Source organism: Enhydra lutris, unplaced genomic scaffold, assembly GCF_002288905.1.
Source record: "Enhydra lutris kenyoni isolate GAN:26980312 unplaced genomic scaffold, ASM228890v2 scaffoldscaffold20, whole genome shotgun sequence".
Classification (NCBI taxonomy): domain Eukaryota; kingdom Metazoa; phylum Chordata; class Mammalia; order Carnivora; family Mustelidae; genus Enhydra; species Enhydra lutris.
In genome coordinates this window covers 23,910,910-23,929,008 of record NW_019154104.1, presented here as the reverse complement: position 1 = coordinate 23,929,008, position 18,099 = coordinate 23,910,910, and the positions used below count along the sequence as shown (strand labels likewise).

The 18,099-nt window shown below is 54.1% G+C and overlaps 1 protein-coding gene across 1 annotated transcript in view; it reads left to right on the top strand.

The window, feature by feature from the left end:
- The first annotated feature begins 4,900 nt into the window (after nt 1-4,900).
- LOC111148565 (ankyrin repeat and SOCS box containing 2) overlaps nt 4,901-18,099 on the top strand; it is a 40,620-nt gene continuing 27,421 nt past the window's right edge. Inside the window, exon 1 of the mRNA XM_022505229.1 lies at nt 4,901-5,212. The gene's annotated coding sequence lies outside the window, so the exon portion shown is untranslated. The remainder of the gene's footprint in view (nt 5,213-18,099) is intronic.

The window sequence follows — 18,099 nt, the reverse complement described above, 5'->3', positions numbered from 1 at the left end:
TCTCCCTCTCGCTCTCCCTGCTGCTTTTCCTGCTTGTGCTCTCTCTCTACTTCTCTGTGAAATAAATACATAAAATCTTAAAAAAAAAAAAAAAAAAAAAAAAGGAAGAGAGGCTGGGATTTGTCTCCGCCTTCTCCTTGATCCCTGCTTTCCCTTTCCATAGATGCACCTTCCTCCCTCCCAGAACTCAGCCTTTGTGGGCACCCCTCCTCCCCCTGCCGTCTGTGCTCTGTCTACCCCCCTCCCCCATCCAGGAGGCTGTCCAGGGTGAGGACTGGACTCTTGTCCGTGCTTCATCTCTTGAAACCAAAATAAACTAATATCGAGAGGCAGCCAGGGCTGGGGGCTAGGATGCCAAGGCCACAGGAGTGCTTATTTTGGTGGCTGACATTCCATGGCCCGGCCAGAGTCGTCCCGGGACCTGGCACTGACCCACATCTCAGCTCCCTCCTCCCTGCTTAGCTGGTGCTTCCTCTCCCCGCTCCCTCCTCCCTGCTTAGCTGGTGCTTCCTCTCCCCGCTCCCTCCTCCCTGCTTAGCTGGTGCTTCCTCTCCCCGCTCTCTCTTTCCCTCGTTCCTGGTTCCTGGAAGAGGTGTCATTATCATAGGACAACACGCAGGTGTCGGCACCCTCTCCGGGTCCTGCTGGGAGTAGGGCTCTACGAACTGCCTCCCTATCACATGCACGCGCGCGCGCGCGCGCCCACACACACACGCCTCTGTTTATGGGAATTCAGATTAAAGTAAATGAGGAGGGAAGCCTGAAAGTGATAGGCTAGAGGTGCGTGTGTGTGTGTGTGTGTGTGTGTGTGTGTGTGTGTGTGTGTGTGGCCAAGACTCAGGCTGAAACGGCAGGCAGGTCTGCAAGCCTCCCCCATTCAGACCTAGAAGCTGTGTGGCTTGAATGTTAGCACAGACATTCAACGCGTGGCGAGCCCTTACTACATGCCAGGCACTGTTATAGGCACTGACCAGCCAGCAGTGAACAGAAAGACTATTTTATTTTATTTTATTTTTATTTTTTTTAAAGATTTTATTTATTTATTTGACAGAGAGAGATCACAAGTAGGCAGAGAGGCAGGCAGAGAGAGAGAGGAGGAAGCAGGCTCCCTGCTGAGCAGCGAGCCCGATGTGGGGCTCGATCCCAGGACCCTGGGATCATGACCTGAGCCGAAGGCAGTGGTTTAACCCACTGAGCCACCCAGGCGCCCCAGAAAGACTACTTTAGATGGGAGAGATAGGCAATAAACCAATGACATAAATCTGTAATAAGAAAGGGGGAATATAAGGGTTATAGAGAAAAAGAAAGCAGGTTAGGAGACTAGAGAGGGAGGGAGGGTGGGTTCTGTTTAGGATCAGAACGTAGAAGCTTCCTGGCGCCATGTGTGGGCCCAGGGGGCTTTGTCTTGCGGGACGTGTCCTTGATGCTCCCTGCAGGTTGACCGGTTGTTTGCTCGTGGCCCCAGCAGGGACCCATCCCTCTTTCACCCCTTTTTGTCCCCATAAAAACGCTCCCTGGAGGGCTGTTCCAGGGGCCTACCTCTGGGGTCTTGTACAAAGTTGGTGACCCTGGGAGGGCTCTGGAGGTCATGGAGGCCAGGGACTCTCCGGTGCTCAGTGTCGTTTGTCATCAGGGACATGCACATTAAAGCTGCAACGAGATGCCAACAAAGCCCATCAGAACAGATAATATTAAAAAAGTCGGAGCGACTGGAACTCTTATACGCGCTGATGGGAATGCAAATTGGTACAACTTTGGAAAACGGATAGTTTTACTAAAGTTGAACACAGGCCCATCCCAGGACCCAGCGACTCCCATCTGAGGTGCATCCCCAACAGACATGGGACATGCATGCACCAAAGGACATGTGCTGGAATGTCCATAGCTCTGCATTCCTCATTGTCGCAATGGCCCACGTGGCCACCCATAGTAGAACAGATAAGCTGTGGCGTAGTCTGGTGGAAAACCACATGGCCCTGAGAAGGAATCTTGCCATGCACCGTGGAACTAAAGTAGACACAGGTGTGATGCCATTCGTATGACACTGAAAACAACCTTTACCGTTAAAGGTCGGGGGAGTGGTCACCCACCTATGGCAGGAGGAGATGGGTGGTGGTTGTCGAGGCAGGGCAGAGGAGGGGTGCAAAACCGGGATGTCTTCTGGGGTGCTGCTAATATCCTCCCTTTGGTGCAAAGACTGGGTGTCTTCCGTCTGTGAAATTCCATTGAGCTGCACACGTATGTGCACTTTTCATGTGTACGATGCTTTAATAAAAACTTGTAAGAAATTGGGGCTGTTCAGGCTTCAACTCAGATGAATTCATAAGGATGTCTGGGGTAGAGTCAAGCTTGGGTGGCTCAGTTCATTAAGCGTCAGACTCTTGGGTTCGGCTCAGGTCATGACCTCAGGGTCGTAAGATAGAGCCCCACATCGGGCTCCATGCTGGGTGTGGAGTCTGCTTAAGATTCTCTTTCTCGCTCTGCTTCTGTTCCTCCCCCTTCACTCTCTCTCTCTCTCCTCTCTAAATAATAATAATAATAACAATAAAGAATCTCTGGGTAGTGTCGGGCATAGATAGGTTTAATGGGATTTCACTGCCAGGTCTGGAGGGAGCAGCTCATGATGTCAATAGACAAGTCTTGGATGTGGGCTTGACTGCAGGGTCAAGCCTCCCAACTGGGGTGAGTAAGGACCAGGGGAAAAGCAAACATTCACTAACCGACTTTCATAACTTTGTGGGGTTCCTTGTTCTCCCCCTACGTTTGGATTCCCTGCTACATGGGGGAGGGGCGGAGACGGCGGGCAGAGCTGTGGCCGGAAGTGCTGCTTTTTATGTCAGGCAGTTGTTCGGATCTAAACCATCCCTTATACAGTTCCCCAGCCCCCTGAGCCTCAGTTTCCTCATCTGTCAAGTGGGGGTGATGACAGCACCTACCAGGAAGGTGGTGTGAGGACAGCAGGACAATGCCATTTATTATTTTTTTAATTTTATTTTACTTAAACCCAATTCGTGAACATATAGTGTATCATTAGTTTCAGAGGCAGAGTTCGGGGCTTCGTCAGTTGCATGCAACACGCAGGGCTCGTTCCATCCCGTGCCCTCCTTAATGCCCTTCACCCAGTTACCCCAGCCCTCCACCCACCGGTGATGCCATTTGTTAGCTGACTGGTGCCTGACCAGCCCCTCCCCCTGCAGGCCACCCCCAGACCACTCTCTGTTCCCCTTGGCTCTTTACCCACAATTGAGGCTCTGGGTTCTCAAAAGCAAAGCAAAGGCACGAGGCAACAGGACTGGAAGAGTGAGTTTCTCCAGCTCGCTCCACTGTGAGAGGTTTGGATTGGGAGCGAGAGGTAAGGCGGAAGGCCACTAGAAAAGGGACGCTTGAGAAGGGTTAGAGAGCAGAGGGGCCCGTGCCCCACCCCTGAGGAGCCCATGGAAGCAGCAGGACCCCAGGGATGCCCTCCATGGGCTCTGCTAGAACTTCTCCTGCCGAGGACAGTCCCCAAACAGAAAGAGAGCTGGATGGCCCCTCACTGCCCTTCTCTCACCCCCCACCATGTCACAGGGGTCTGGGAGGGGCTGAGCGTGAGCTAACCTTGTGGGGCCACCAACTGCAGTAGCCTGGGGGACGGGGCAGCCCCACCTGGGGTGAAACATGATTTGGCAGGTGCCGGAGCTGAGTAGCTGGGACACAGCCTGGGACTGACTGTGCAGGGACTAGTCCCCTGTGCCAGCTCAGACGTCCAGAACCTCAACCAGAACCCAGGGTACCCTGCATTCACTGAGATTGATTTCCAGGTGGAACGTTCCAAGAGCCTGTAAAGGCATCCTGAGGTTCTCTTGCATTTGACTCCATAAGAAAGCGTCCTGGGAGATTGTAACTCCAGTATCTTCCAAGGGGAACGGGCCTTTGAAATTGACATTTTTTTCCATTTAGAAGAATAGACCACGTGACATTTCCAGTCCCGTCCCTCACTCCAGCCAGTGGGGATGTAAGTGTTTGGCAGTGTGCCAGGAGCATCCTGGAGGCTCAGTGTGTGTGGCTGAGTTGAGGGCGGGGCTTGGGCTGAGCGTCCCAGAAACAGCGGCTTTCTTCCCCGGCTGTGTGCTGGAGGAAGTCTTCCGTCTGCTGGGTGCCGCTGCCAAGGCTGTGCACACGCTAGTTTGTTTGTTTGCTTGTTTGTTATGCTGCCCTTTGCAGCCCAGCCCAACCCAAAGACAGCCTCGGCTGGATTCCTGAGCCTCCAAGGCAGGCGCTGCCCCTGGGGCATGCGCAGCGGACTCTCTGCCAAAGCTGCTTGTCCCAAACCCAAGTACCCTTCCCTCCAGCTCTGCTCTGCTCCCACTCCATTTCCTAGTTCGACTTCTGCCTCCCCGCCTTCCCTCTGTGCTCCCTTCTTCCTCCCTGCCCTCTTCCCAGCCTCCCTGCCTCCCCCACCTTCCCTGTGCCTTCCCCCTTCAGTCCGTGCTTCCCCCACCGCTCTCTCCCTTTTACTTTTCTGTCTTCCACATGCCCCTTTTCACCCCCAGATTAATCTCAGGGTCCCTCTCCCTTGCTTCCCTGTTTTCCCCAATTATCTCTTCTTTCTCCTCTCATGGATGCCTTATCCCCTCTCCTCCTGCTCCTTGTCCTTTCCTTCTTCCTCTCCATCACCTTTTTGCGTGCACTTCCCTCCCCTCTCCTGTCCCCTAGTGTCCCCCGCTCTGCTCTGTCTCCTAATCTCCCAGCTCCAGCTCCCCACCCTCTTTCCCTCTCTCTCTGTCTCTCACCCTCCCTGTCTCTCTCCTCTCTCGCTGCCTCCTGGGGAATTCCAGAAACATACCCATATATGGCCTCCATGTCAAGGATCACAAATGACAACGTCACGTGAGGGCCAGCGCTCCGAGATGCTCTCTGCCTCGAGGTCCGTAATTGATGCACGGTGCAGGGACGGAAGGCAGGAGGGCAGCCTCCTCCGTGCGATCTTCAAACAGGACATCCGAGATGCACAACGTCTTATAGTTTGGCTGGCCATCACTGGTCATGCGGTGGGCCCGAAATAAACTCCCTGCTTCAAAGGAAAGTGTTTCAGAACGGCCTGGCAGAGCAGCCAGGAGCTCGGGGCCAGGGCAGAAGGAAAACTCAGGGAGAATGTTCTGAATTAAGACACTCTCAAGAAAACCTTCTTTAGTCCCCCTGAATCGTGTGCCCCTGTTTCAGAGCCTAACAGGTAATGCATGCTTTCAACTTTCTTACATTGACTTCGAGAAAGATTGTTTGGCTGGGACTGGACCACCGACCTACTTGTTGGTGACTCCTTGTCGTCAAGACTCCTGTCTGCATCTCGCTCTCCTGTCTCTTGTGTTACAAAGCATGCTGGGGACTCTGGCTTTGGATGTGGGGGAGAGAGAACCAGCCGTATGCATGCACTGGTGCCTTCTCCACGGGACGCTCGCACAGAATATCCCTCCTCTGTGCACTTCTAAACATGGAAATGGAACAGGGTTACCCACGGTGCTCTTGTGGGTGCCCTGGACCTTTGGCAGGATCTGTGGGGGACAAATGACCTTCAGAAAGGCTTTTAGGTCAGGTGGGTAGATAGCTATGTTTATGCACATGGGCATCAATGTCCATGGTGCTGAGGGAGGGTCTCTGTGTGCAGTTGTGCAGTTTCGGGGGGAGACAGCCGCCAGGTGCCAGGAGTTGTACCTGCAACGGCTTGGGGCTCAATGAACGGATGTCTGATCTGCAGAAACTATGACACAATGTAATGAATGAGATGTTTGGTGAGATTTAACAGAGCGCTGTGGGATTGGAGAAATGCAGAGTACCTTGTGTGCGTGTGCCTGCTGTGCGCGCGCGCGTGCGTGTGTGTGTGTGAGCATGAGGACATATCCAGGGACGGGATAGCTTTCGAAAAGCTGGGTGGATGTCACCAGGCAGAGGGACAGGGAGAGAGACCTCCAGGCAGAGGTGCAGCTCCAGCAAAGGCAGACACGCCACAGGGGGTCTGGGGTATCAGCGGGAATGCAGAGTGGCTACAGCAAAGGGTCATGAAGGGGAGAAGTAGGGACAAAACTTGTAGGGAGGGGAGGGAAGCCAGAGCGAGATGTGGCTCCCACCAGGCTAGGCAAGAGGATGCAACATTTTTGGGTTGTTTTGGACCAAAGAGGGTGTAGGTGGGATGTGACTGCAGGGAGCTTCCTGGTAACAGGGGGGAATGGCCTGGAATTGAGGGTGGTGGTGGAGAGCAATGCCAAGTAGGGAGGCCAGATAAATGACAGAAACATGAATCAGGGCAGAGGCCAGTCCACCCCCTTCCTCCTTGCACAGGAAGGATGGCGGGGGTCTCCTCACATAAGGGGCATGAGGCCAGGGTGGAGATGGCTCCAGGGCCCAGGCAGAGGCAGCTGGGACCAGCCTAGCGGCCACAGTCACGACCCTCTGCAGTGAAGGCGGGGGGCAGAGCACGGCAAGGCAGCCAGTGGCAGACGATCCTGTCCCTTCCAAAACAGTTGGATGGGTCCCGACAGCTGGTGGCAGGCCTGTTTACAGCCTGGCCTCCTCCGGGAGCTGGCAGCAGCCCCCACCTGGCGCTGTTCTCCTTTGCATCATCCATTCTTTGCACAAACAGACCGGGCTCTGACTGCCTGTGATCCTCTGCCACCAGCGACCTTACAACAAACAACACGGCCATCCATGTCCGCGGACGTTCGTGGAGCGCTGACTGTGAGCCCGACCCTGGCCCAGGGCTTCGGGTGACTTCTCTCCTTGACTCTTCTCAAGGGCATCCTGCGTGAGAGGTGATCGTTACTCCCATTTCCCAGATGGGAAAACTGAGCTTCTGAGAGGTTCAGGGTCTTGCCTGGAGCCAGATAGCCAGGATGCGTTGGTGTTGGAAAGCCGATCCTGGCCTCTTGGCCTCCAGCATCCACATTCAATGCCATGGCCTCCCTGGGGCCCAGCACAGCAGTAAACAGACCCGTCCCTGGCACAGTCAGGGTATCATAAGGTCACCGTATATTGTGGACAGGCTAGATCCAAGAGAGTTTTCCCGAAGGAGGCACAAAAATATCTCTGGACCAGCCCAGTGTCCTTCCATTTTGGAGCTGCAGAGGGTCAGGCTGCCCAGAGGAGATGGTTGTCATGGGGCTGGTTTGTATCTTTTTTATCCGTAGCACCATCTTTTGGACTAATTAGTGCCCAGGAATATCAAGGAAACCCTTAAAAGCTTTGCAGCCAGGGGAGAGGTTTTGGAGAGGGGTAGTGATGTCAGAGTAAGGGACTCCTAATTTGCCAGATTTTTTTAAAGAAAGGGACACAAAGAAGAGGGGTAGACAGAGGAAACAAGTAGAGCAAGCTGAGAGGAGAAGAATGAAATGAAGGCCGGAGAGTGGGAGGGAAAAACAAAAGGAGAAAAATTTTGGTGGGATCCTAATTCAAAAGATTTCCAGCCAGTCCTGGGGTTGGGCCCCGGTGAGACGTGAGACGAGCAGGGCTGGGAGGGCCCTCCTGTCCCGTACCCCACCCCAACCTTCCCACTGTGCGGCCTGGAGCTAGAGCTTCCAGAAGCCCCTGTTCCCCAGGGGCCAACTGAGGGCCCCCGCTCTCCTGGAGCCCAGGACAGTGCTGGCAAGGTGGCGCTTGGGCTGCAGAGGGACAGAGCTGCCCCAGAAGCCCCGCCCCTCCTCACCCCTACCCCAGGCTTCCCGCAGAGGTGCAGAGGCCCGCATTGGCTGAGCTCCAGGCAGAAACTGGATTGAAGCCTGGAATCTGCACCCAGACCTATATGTGGCCAAGTCCTGCTGATGGGCCTGGCTGCAGCAGGAGAAGGACAGGGAGGTGGACCAGGAGGGGTGTGGAGGGGCGGGCTGGGCAGGAGGGAAGAGAAGAGCCCTCCATTTGGGAGGCTGAGGCAAAGGCTTGCTGCCAGGGTCCTGGGACCGCAGATTCAGGTCAGCAAGGCACATTCACCTCCCCTTCAGGTGGGGCCCCTATCCTCCCACAACCCATCCATTGGGCAGAGTCCTGGGTAAGGTGGAGTGGGACAGAGCCAGCTTCGGGCAGGTTCAAATCTCTGGTCCACCTCCCACCTGGGTGACCATGGCTGGTCCTGACTGCTCTCCTCTCCCCTCCCAGGGCCTCAGCTTCCCCTCCATACAATGAGGGACAGTGTCCGTGTTGGGGGGTGGGGGTTGGCTGGGGTCTGCTGCTGGGAGCAGTATCTCTAGTAACTTCCAGCCCAGCCCAATCCTGGAAGCGGGAAAGTCCTGGCCTGAGGGAAACCAGCAGCATGGTTTCACTTATTTGTGGAGCATAACAAATAACGTGGAGGACAAGGGGAAATGGAGAGGAGAAGGGAGTTGAGGGAAATTGGAAGGGGAGGTGAACCATGAGAGACTATGGACTCTGAAAAACAACCTGAGGGGTTTGAAGGGGCAGGGGGTGGGAGGTTAGGGGAACCAGGTGGTGGGTATTAGGGAGGGCACGGATTGCATGGAGCACTGGGTGTGGTGCAAAGACAATGAATTCTGTTACACTGAAAAAAAAAAAAAAAGATATATGAGGTGGGGAAAAGCCCTGGACCCTGATGTTCTTAATGAATCCTTACTTCCCAAGTAAAAAATGAAAAAATAAAATAAAATTTTTTAAAAAAAGGGCTTGGGATTAGCAGAGCTGGGAGGGGCTTCTTAGAATCTTTAGAGTCTGAACAAAAGACCCCAACTCCCAGTAGCTGTGAGGCCATCAGCACTGCCCACCAGTAAAAACCCACCCTGGGGCTTTGACCTGCACCCCTCCTGGGGAGGGGGCCAAGCAAGGTGGCCTGGATTCCACTTCCCCCTCCCCAAGCCTGCTCACCTCTTCTCCAGAGCAGAAACTTCCGGAGTGAGTGACCTCTGGGCGCTGCCCTGAATACTCATTGCTGGAGGATCCGGAGGAAAAGAGGGACAGGCAGGCCTGTTCTCAACCCACTGTGCCGGCTGTAACTCAGTCTTCCCATCTGTGCAATGGGAAGATCCCTACGCTGCCCCCACCAGGGACCGGAAAGGTGTGCATGAAAAAGACCTCCAGCACCAGCTGTTTTTATGATTGTGATTTTTATTTATTTACTTTTTATTTATTTATTTTAAATTTTATTTATTCATTTGAGAGAGAGAGAGAGAGCACCATCGGGACAGAGGCAGAGGGAGAAGCAGACTACTTGCTGGGCAAGGACCCCAACGTGGGACTCGAACCTAGGACCCTGGGATCATAACCTGAGCCATAGGCAGGTGGTCAACTGACTGAGCCCCCCCAGGTGCCCATGACTGGGATTTTAAAGCAGTAGGACCCAGGAAGGGAAGAGAATATTTTAATGGTTCATGGCCATGAACCCTCAAGCCAGAAGTGTTGTCATAGCTTTTCTGGGGCCCCGGTGCAGCCTGGGGGGAATGGCAGACCAGAGAGAAGTTTTGACAGAAGATATTGAACCCTGCAAGGGGTGATAGGGTCAAGGACCCTGGGGGGCAAGTTCCCACTTGCTGTCGGGATCACCTGGGGCACAGGAGAGACCCTAAACGTTTGCAGTTGGCTGAGGGGTGGAGCGCGAATTGCATATACGCGTATGTAAGGTGGATATGCCTGTACCCCATCTGCTCATGCACTCCCAGTGCTTCTGAACACACACCCACCGTCTTCAGTGGGACTCGGGCCTTTCCTCAAATGCACAGAAACCCCGGCCCCTGCTGTTAGGTTACACGGGGTGAGGACAAGGGTCAAGTCAGACACGGCAGCCTCTAGTCTCTTCCTTGTCAGCTTTTCCCTGGTGCGCCTTGGTTTCCTCATCTGTAGAATGGGACCAATAGTCTTATCACAGATTTATCTTGTGGCTCAAACCAAGAACACACGTGAGACCATAAATGAACCATAAGGGGAGGCTGTACAGTGTTCGGCAAAGCCCCATTGTGATCTGTGCTGATGGACGGGTCAGAATGACAGCGCCTCGTGCAGGAGCTAAGCTGAATGATCCACGTTCCCTTCTAACACCCGAGAGACACATGTGGACCCTAACTGGCATACCCACGTGGGACCTACCGCGTGGCCAGCGCTGGTGACTGAGCTAAGTGCTCACTGAACGCCTACATGGGTCACTGGCAGGCAGCCCCCTCATACATAACTCAAGCCTGGGATTGAGAGGGGAGTGGACGGGTTGTAACTCCTTCCAGAGCCTGGAGGACAGCAGGTGGTGTGAGCAGGAAGGGAGGAGGGGGCAGAGGGGCCCTGGGGAGCGGAGGATGTGGTATTAGCAGGCAGCATCCATCCTGCACCCTGCTGCTTTGGGGAGTGCCTGGAGACCCCCTCCCTCCCCAGTGCTGACCCCATTACTGGCCCCTGGGCCCACTCAGCGGGGCTCTGCAAGGGTCCCGGGGTGGGGGGCACAGCCAGCCTCACCTCCTGACCAAAGAGAAAGGCCAGTTCACTGTTGCTGTTGCTGTTTTTAGATGGAGGAGACTGTCCAAACCCTTCTGAAGGAGCCTCCTTGGTGCTTCCAGCAGGGAGCAAGGTCCAAGGTATAGTGTCCGGCAGGAATAAGTCAGAGGGGAGAATCCCAGCATCTTGAGAGCCACTGAATGACATTAGCTGATTTTCATGGGTCTCTGGCTGTGTGCCAAGTGCTATTCTCCACATGTGTCTATGTTACATCATTCAGCTGACGACTTCCCCTGGCTGTATGGTCTTCCCAGCCCCATTTTACAGATGGGCCAAGTGAGGCACCGGGGGTGGGAATAACCAGCTCCCCATCGCCTAGCCCGGGGTGGGGGGCACAGCCAGCCTCACCTCCTGACCAACGAGAAAGGCCAGTTCACTGTTGCTGTCGCTGTTTTTAGATGGAGGAGCCTGAGCCTATGGCTCAGGGTCGAACCCTGGCAGTGGGAGACCCGCAGCTGCCCCACCGGCCAGGCACGGGAATCTTCTCAAACATAGCTGTGCTTCCAAGGTTTGACTCTTTCATTCTGCATCCAGCATGCCATAAACATCTACTGTGTCTCTGGCCTTGGGTTATGTCCTTGGGGTCATGATACGAATGCGACACAGTCCTGCAATTTAGAAGTTTCTAGACTCAATGGGAGGATAAGTCCAGAGCAGGCCGTTAGGGCAATGGAGGAAGCTCAGGATGCCTCAGACAGACATCAGATCAGGGAGGCTTCCTGGTGGAGGAGACCCTTGAACTGTATCTGGAAGGATGACGAGCCGGGAGACAGGCCAGAGGGATGGGAAGGCAAATGAGCAGGGCTCCATCTACAAACAGCCTGAGGCCAGGAAGGAGCCTGTCCAGGCTCACACTCCTGACCCAGGTCCCTGGCTGACGGGGAGCCTGGCCTGCCGGAGGATGGCTGTCAGTTTTCCTCCTTGCCCCTTGCCCTCCCGGGCATGGCCTTCCGATTAGACATTCCAGGAGCCACTCTTTCCATTGTAGACCCCAAACAGTCCGGAGATCCCATCCCATGCACCAGAGCCCAGGCCTCACTGCCATTTCCCAGACAGACCAGCCAGCTGGGACTTGGGGGAAGGGAAGGAACAGGGTTGGAGGGGAGGGGAAAAGGGGGAGAAGGACCACTTTTCTAATGCTAAGCCTTGGCACAGCCCTGAAAGGGCCATGTTTCTATACCCATTTCACAGATATAGAAACTGAGGCCCAGCTTAGAGGAGCACTGACGACAGATGGATGGAGTACTGCTCTGAGTGCTTTGGATGTGCTAACTCAAGGAATGATCATGAAGCCACTGTTGTCCCATTTTACAGATGCCCCTGGGGAGGGGGTTTCACTGGAAATAATGTTTGCAGCGCTGCAAAGGGGGTAAGGGAGGAGACCTTGGAGGCCCCTGTGGTGGCCCTGGTCTCCCCGTTCCAAGCTGGCCGTGGACTGGCCGCCCTTGAACTCTACACCCACCCCCTGTAGGCCCCTCACTTGCCTGGGCAAAGCTACCAGCCTCCTGCTTTTCCTGGGAAAGGGCTATTTTTTTAATCCCAATCAGCCTCCCAAAACGTCCCTCGGGACTGCTGGTCTCTCTTCAGGACTCAGACCTAGAAGGTGGCCCAGCCCTAGGCAGGAGCCTCAGAAATCAAACTAGGCAGCGTGCAGAGGTGGGAAACTGAGGCTGAAAGAAGGACAGGGCCTCCCGCAGGATCACCACCCTCCCTCTGACGTGACACAGGTGATCTTACCACGTCCATTTAACAGACAGACAATATGAGATTCTAAGAGACCACACAGACAATAACTGGCAAAGCTGTGTCTCGAACCTGATCTGAGCCCACCGGCTGCCTTATAACTGCCCTAAGGCTGAGACTGAGCAGCCCCAGCGGCATTCCCCACCGCCCCCCCAGGGCTTCCGTGTCCCTGGCAGGCCTGCCTGAGCCCTGATTCTCGCACCAACCTTTCCCCAGTACTTACTAGTGTCTGCATTTTGCACATGTGGGAACTAAAGATACAGGACTTCCCCAAGGAACCCCGATGGCTGAGGACCTCAGTGGGAAAAACAAGAGAAGTCTGGGTTCGCAGCAGGCCGGGGGAGTTCGCCCTCTCCAAGGCGGAGACATACTCTGTCAGGGTCCCTTCAAGGTCATCCCCCCGCCCCTTACCTGCCTGTGTGCACCTTCCTCTGCGCCGGCCAAGACTCTGATGTGGGCTCCGAGCACAGGCGCAGGTCAGGTGGCCCGGCTGGTTGAGGATGGCAATGTCAGCCCTGCCTGCTCAGAGCCCAGGTGCAAGCCAGTTACTTGGATGGTGCTCCTGGAATCCCCAGAAGGAGGGCTGGGGCTCCAAATCCCAGCTTTCCAGCTATCTGTCTTGTGCAGACCTTCCCTTTCCCCCTCCTTGAACCTTAACTGCCTCATCTGTAAAATGGGGAGCAATGACGCAGGGCCATCAGGTCCTTTCGGAAGGAGTGGGGGTATAGAAGAATTAACATCAGTTCAGCGGAACAACGTTCCTACCTTCTCGAGCTGTTGTCGGGGCCCTGCCATGAAATGACTGAGAGGCAGGAAAGTCTCTGGATGCCGCCCGACCGGCAGGGGACGGCCTGGTGAGCCTGGAACTGGCTGTAGGAGACTGGCAGGTCCAGCTGACTGTTATCTGGCCCCTCCCCCAGGCGTCTGGTCGGGCTAGGGCCAAGGTAGCCGGGCCGGCTCTGCCCGTGTGCCTCTGATCAGCGCATGCCAGCCTGCAGGGCCCGCGGCCGCCTGGAGGTGAGGGGCGGGAGGGTTCCTGTCAAATGCTGCTTTATTGCTTTACGGAGCCACCACCCCAGCGCAGGAATGGCCTCTACAGCGTGGTGAAGTGAGTTGTCTCACTCCCATCTTTACTGATAAAGGAACTAAGACCCAGCAAGGGGAAGTGATTTAACCAAGGTCATGCAGCTTTTAAGTTGCAAATTGAAACCAGACCATGGGTTCTTGACATCTGGATCTGAGGTCCTTCTGCGCACGCGGTTCCTTATTCCCCTACAACTAACGCTAAGCTCTTTGCATAGGGTAGACCTATTAAGGTGGCCAGAGGGGACCCTCAGGGACAGAGAGTTTAGGGTTTTATAGCACAAAGATAAACCAGATGTCTCACAGAGTTATAGAAGCTAAAGAACTAGAGAGCACTTGGAAACAACTGAGGCCCAGAGAAGGGTAGGGACTTGACCAAGGTCACACAGCACTCTAGTATCAACATGGAGAATATAACCAAGGTCTCTGTCTCTCTCTAGGGTTCCCCTTGCCTCCTGGCCTGAAGCAGATGCCCTCAGGTGGAGGCACCACAATGGGGGCCCTGGGGAAGCTGAGGGGGTCACCTCTCACGGGGCAGAGCCTACTCCCCATCCTCCTGAAGGCTGACCTGGGTCCAACCAGACCTCAGGCACAGGGAAGGGGGCCTGGGCCAGCTGGGCCCCTGTGGGGCGGGAGGGTCAGAAGGCGTGCTCTAGGCCATGCTGACATTTAACGGATGGAAAAATCAAAGGCCTGGGAGAGTTAGAAAGGTGCTCACGGTGAGCTGGTCTGCGAACCAAAGTCTCCCGATTCCCAGTCTGTGTCTCTTTTTACAATAAACAAAACTAATGCCGAAGTCCCTGCAGAAAAAAGTAACATCCCAGTCAGGCACAAAATGACTTTGAGGTTACGGTGCCCCTTCCACTCCCCTAGTGTGGAAAACTAGCATGGCCACCTGACCTGTTGATCTAAAAAAAGGTTCTCAGTCCTGGCGACCCACTACGATTGTCAGGAAAGCCCTGAAGTCCAGGGAAGCCCGGAGGCTTTGAGTCCATCGCTCTGGGGTGAGATCTGGGCCTCTCAAGATTCTTGACCAGACCTGAGACTCAGCATTAAGACGATTCTGACGGCATATGACAGAAAACCCAACCAACTCTGGCTTAAACCAGAAAGATCTTCAGTCTCTACCTAACATGCAGGCCAAGGTGGGTGGACCCCAGTCGTTCAGCAGATTGACAATATAATGAAAGACCCAAGAAGGACTGTTATTCACTCTGTCAAACTCATTGTACCAGCACTGTTGCCCTCATGGTGACAAGATGCCTTCCCCTGCACCAACCATCAACTCCTCCAAGTTCAAAGCTGGGATGTGGGCAAGGAGTTATTGTCTTCACTGTTCTCTTTTTTATTAGGAAAAGGACAGTTGTTTCTAGGAGGCCCCAGCAGAGTTTTCTTTATGTGTCTTTGGACAAAGCGAGGCTTACATCCACCCTAAACTAGTCACTGGCCAAAGGGGTGAGATGGTTCCAATGGGCTTGGAGCAATCATGATTGCTCCTCATGAGAGGGCACACACTTGCCAGAGCAAAGCCACATTCTGATATCAGAGAAGATGGGGGAACCAGCTGTTGGGTGGGCAGTCAAGGGGGTGCATTAAACTTTAACAGGGCCTTCTCCTCCCACGGTCTTAGGAAGAGGACCCAGGGTCAAGTCCACACAGGAACTACTGACCACAGCCCAGAGGGAGAAGTTGTGGTAACAGAACACTTCTTGGAAGATGGAGGCACTTGCTCTGGGTCTTGAGGAGTGAGAAGGGATTCTGAGAGTGCAGAAGGGCAGGAGACAGGTTGACACAGAACAGGCAAGGGCACCGGGTGGGGGGGCGCAGGTGGGTTGGGGGAAAGATGTGTCTTCGTCTTACCTGGCAGAGCGGGTGTGCGGAAGTAGAGGGGGGAAGGGACAGCGAGAACTAGATTCGAAGGGCCAGGAAGCCCGGGCCCCAGGTGCAGGCAGAGAGGAGACTTGGGGAGGTCTGTGGTGGGGGGCTCAGAGAGGATGGTGGGTGGGTGGGTGGGTCTAGGACAACACCACGAAGCCACCACTGAGGCAGGCAGGAGGAAGTCCAGGCCTGAGCCAGGCGGAATGGGTGCAGAGCAGCAGACAGAGGGCCGCGACAGATAACCAGCCAGACTGTGGCACAGAATCTTCCGTCCCAGACGCCCTCGGGCCGCTACTCTGCTGTCTTCACACCGGCAGCCTCCTCTAGTTGTGTTCCGAAAGCCCCAAAGCCCCGATCTGCTTAATAATAACTTTGCTGGTGTCTCATAGCACAAGAGTTGCTGGTCCTAGGGCTGTTACAAGAATTAGAAGAGTCTCTATCAAGCACTTAGCCAGGTGGCAGTTCCCGCCCCTTGCTCCTCCCCGACACAACGGGAGTCCCCCCCCCCCACTCCTGCTTTATGATTGATCCTTCCCCAAAGCGGTGCCTCCCCACCCGAACCTGCAGAGGTTTTCAAAGAGCTGTGATAGCTGGGTTCCACTCCCAGAGATTCTGACTTAATTGGTCTGAGACAGGGCCCAAGCACCAACACCCTTTAGAACCTTTTTATATACTTGTAAAAGTATATACAAATACATACTTTTTAATTAATATTTTTCTTTTTAAAATTCCTCTTCTTCTTTTTATGTAGGCTCCGCACCCAGCGTGGGGCCTTAACTCACAACCCCGAGATCAAGAGTCGCTCGCTCTACCGACTGAGCCAGCCGGGTGCCCCTATCCTTTAAGTAGAAATGTCATTGCAGAATAATGTGGTTACAGAGGAGCGTACAGATCACACTTGAACAGGTTCCTTACGAAGGGAACCGACTGATCCCGTAACGACTTAGGTCAAGAAATAGAGTGTGACTGGCTCCCCAGAAGCCTCCCTCATGTCTCCTCCCCAGTTAGTAACCAGCAACGGTCTGACTTCCATCCCCATAGCTTAGTCTGCCTGGAACTTTACAGAAGTTGAATCATGGATCTATGTTCATTTTTGCTCGCTGTGGCTGTGTGAGCTTCATCCTCTTGTGAGCAGTGGTGGTCTCTCTGTCTCACGGGTGCATGCTGTCCGTCACGGAGATATCCCACGGCACCAGTCCGTTCAAATGCTGACAGACGTTTGGGTAGTTCCGCTCGGTTTTGTTATGAGTCGTGCTGTGATGAATATCTTTGAACTTGTCTTATGGTGAATACATGGACACAGTTCTCTTGGCCATGGAGCTACGAGTGGAATTTTGGGGTCACGAGATGCGTTGGCTCAAGTTTAGCAAACACCATTGATTTTCCAAAGTGGTTTGACCATTCAACACTCCTTCCAGTGGTGGTGAGCGTTCTCGATGCCGCACGTCCTCCCCAACACTTGGCGGTGGTCATCTTTTCCACTTGAGCCATTCTTTTTTTTTTTTCTTCTTTTTTTTAGAGAAAGAGAGAGCGTGCAAGGGAGGGGGCAGAGAGTGAGATTGAATCTCAGGCAAGCACCACGCCAGCCAGGAGCTCAATGCAGGCCTTGATTTCATGATCCCGCAGTCATGACCTGAGCCAAAATTGGGGGTTGGAAGCTTAACCCCCGGCGCCCCGCTGCTTGAGCCATGCTGTTGGGTGGACGGTAGTACTGCATTAGGATCTTAATTTGAGTGTCCTTCCAAATGCTCAGAAAATCAAACATCCTTACATTTGGTTTTTGGCCACTTGGATATCTTCTTTGGGATGTGCCTGGCCTAGTCTTTTGGGGGTCAGTTCATAGAGCCACAAGAATGCTGGGTAGCAAAGCACTCCAAATAAGCATTGATTGTCATGATCTGGGTCTGCTGGTTGCTGCGGGGGGGCTGACGTAGGCTGTAGGGTGCTGGGTCTGCTGGGTAGGGGCCCCCCTGTGCAGGTCGGGCTCAGGCAGCCCCAAGTTGGTCGGGTCACTCTGGGGCCCAGCGAACAGGCAGTGGCTCCAGGGGGAGCTCTTCTCCTGGGGGTGCAGAAGGGAGCAAACCCCAGGCCCAAGCACCTGTCAAGGGGCTGCTTTATCGTGCCCCCAACATTCATGGGCCAGAAGAAGTCACATGGCCAAGCCCACTCAGTGGAGAAGGGTGGGGGCATGCCCTGCCGCGGAGGAGAGGGGAGTGAGTATTTGCCAAACAAACCAAATTATAACACTGGTATTTTGGATATTTTTTAAATGGCCTCATGTGGTTCTCGTGTCCTGCTAGGGCTAAGAACCGTTGACCTACAGTCACATTGCATGTCAGCCAGTCAAAACAAAAAGAGGGCTTAGTGAGTTGACTTCATTTCCTAAAATCAGCTGATTCAGCCAAAGTTCACTTCTCCCTGAGGCAGTTTTTTGTAAGGAAGGGAGTCCTTGGAATTCACGTGGCAAATTACTGTTGTGGTTGATTTTAACTAGATCATACACACTGAAGCAGCAGGCCCATGTCTGATCCGTCTCCAACATTCTCAGCCCTAGCACAGCACAGAGATGAGGAGAAATGCCGGCACGGGATGTTGTCAGCTAACTGGAAGGAAGGGATGGATGCAAGCCCTGTTGGGTGAGCTCCCTGAAGGCAGGCATTTTTGTCCGTTGGCATCATTGCTGTATCACCAGTGCTTAGAGGAGTGCCTGACACAAAGTAGGTGCTCACCGAGTAATCTCTTGGTTAATGTGTGGACAAGCTGTCTGGAATGGAAAAATGAATGGTGGGTGAGTGGAGAGTTCGTTGGGTAGATAGAGGTATGAGTGGATGGATGGATGGATGGATGGATGGATGGATGGATGGGTGGATGGATGGATGGATGGATGGATGGGTGGATGGATGGATGGATGGATGGATGGGTGGATGGATGGATGGATGGATG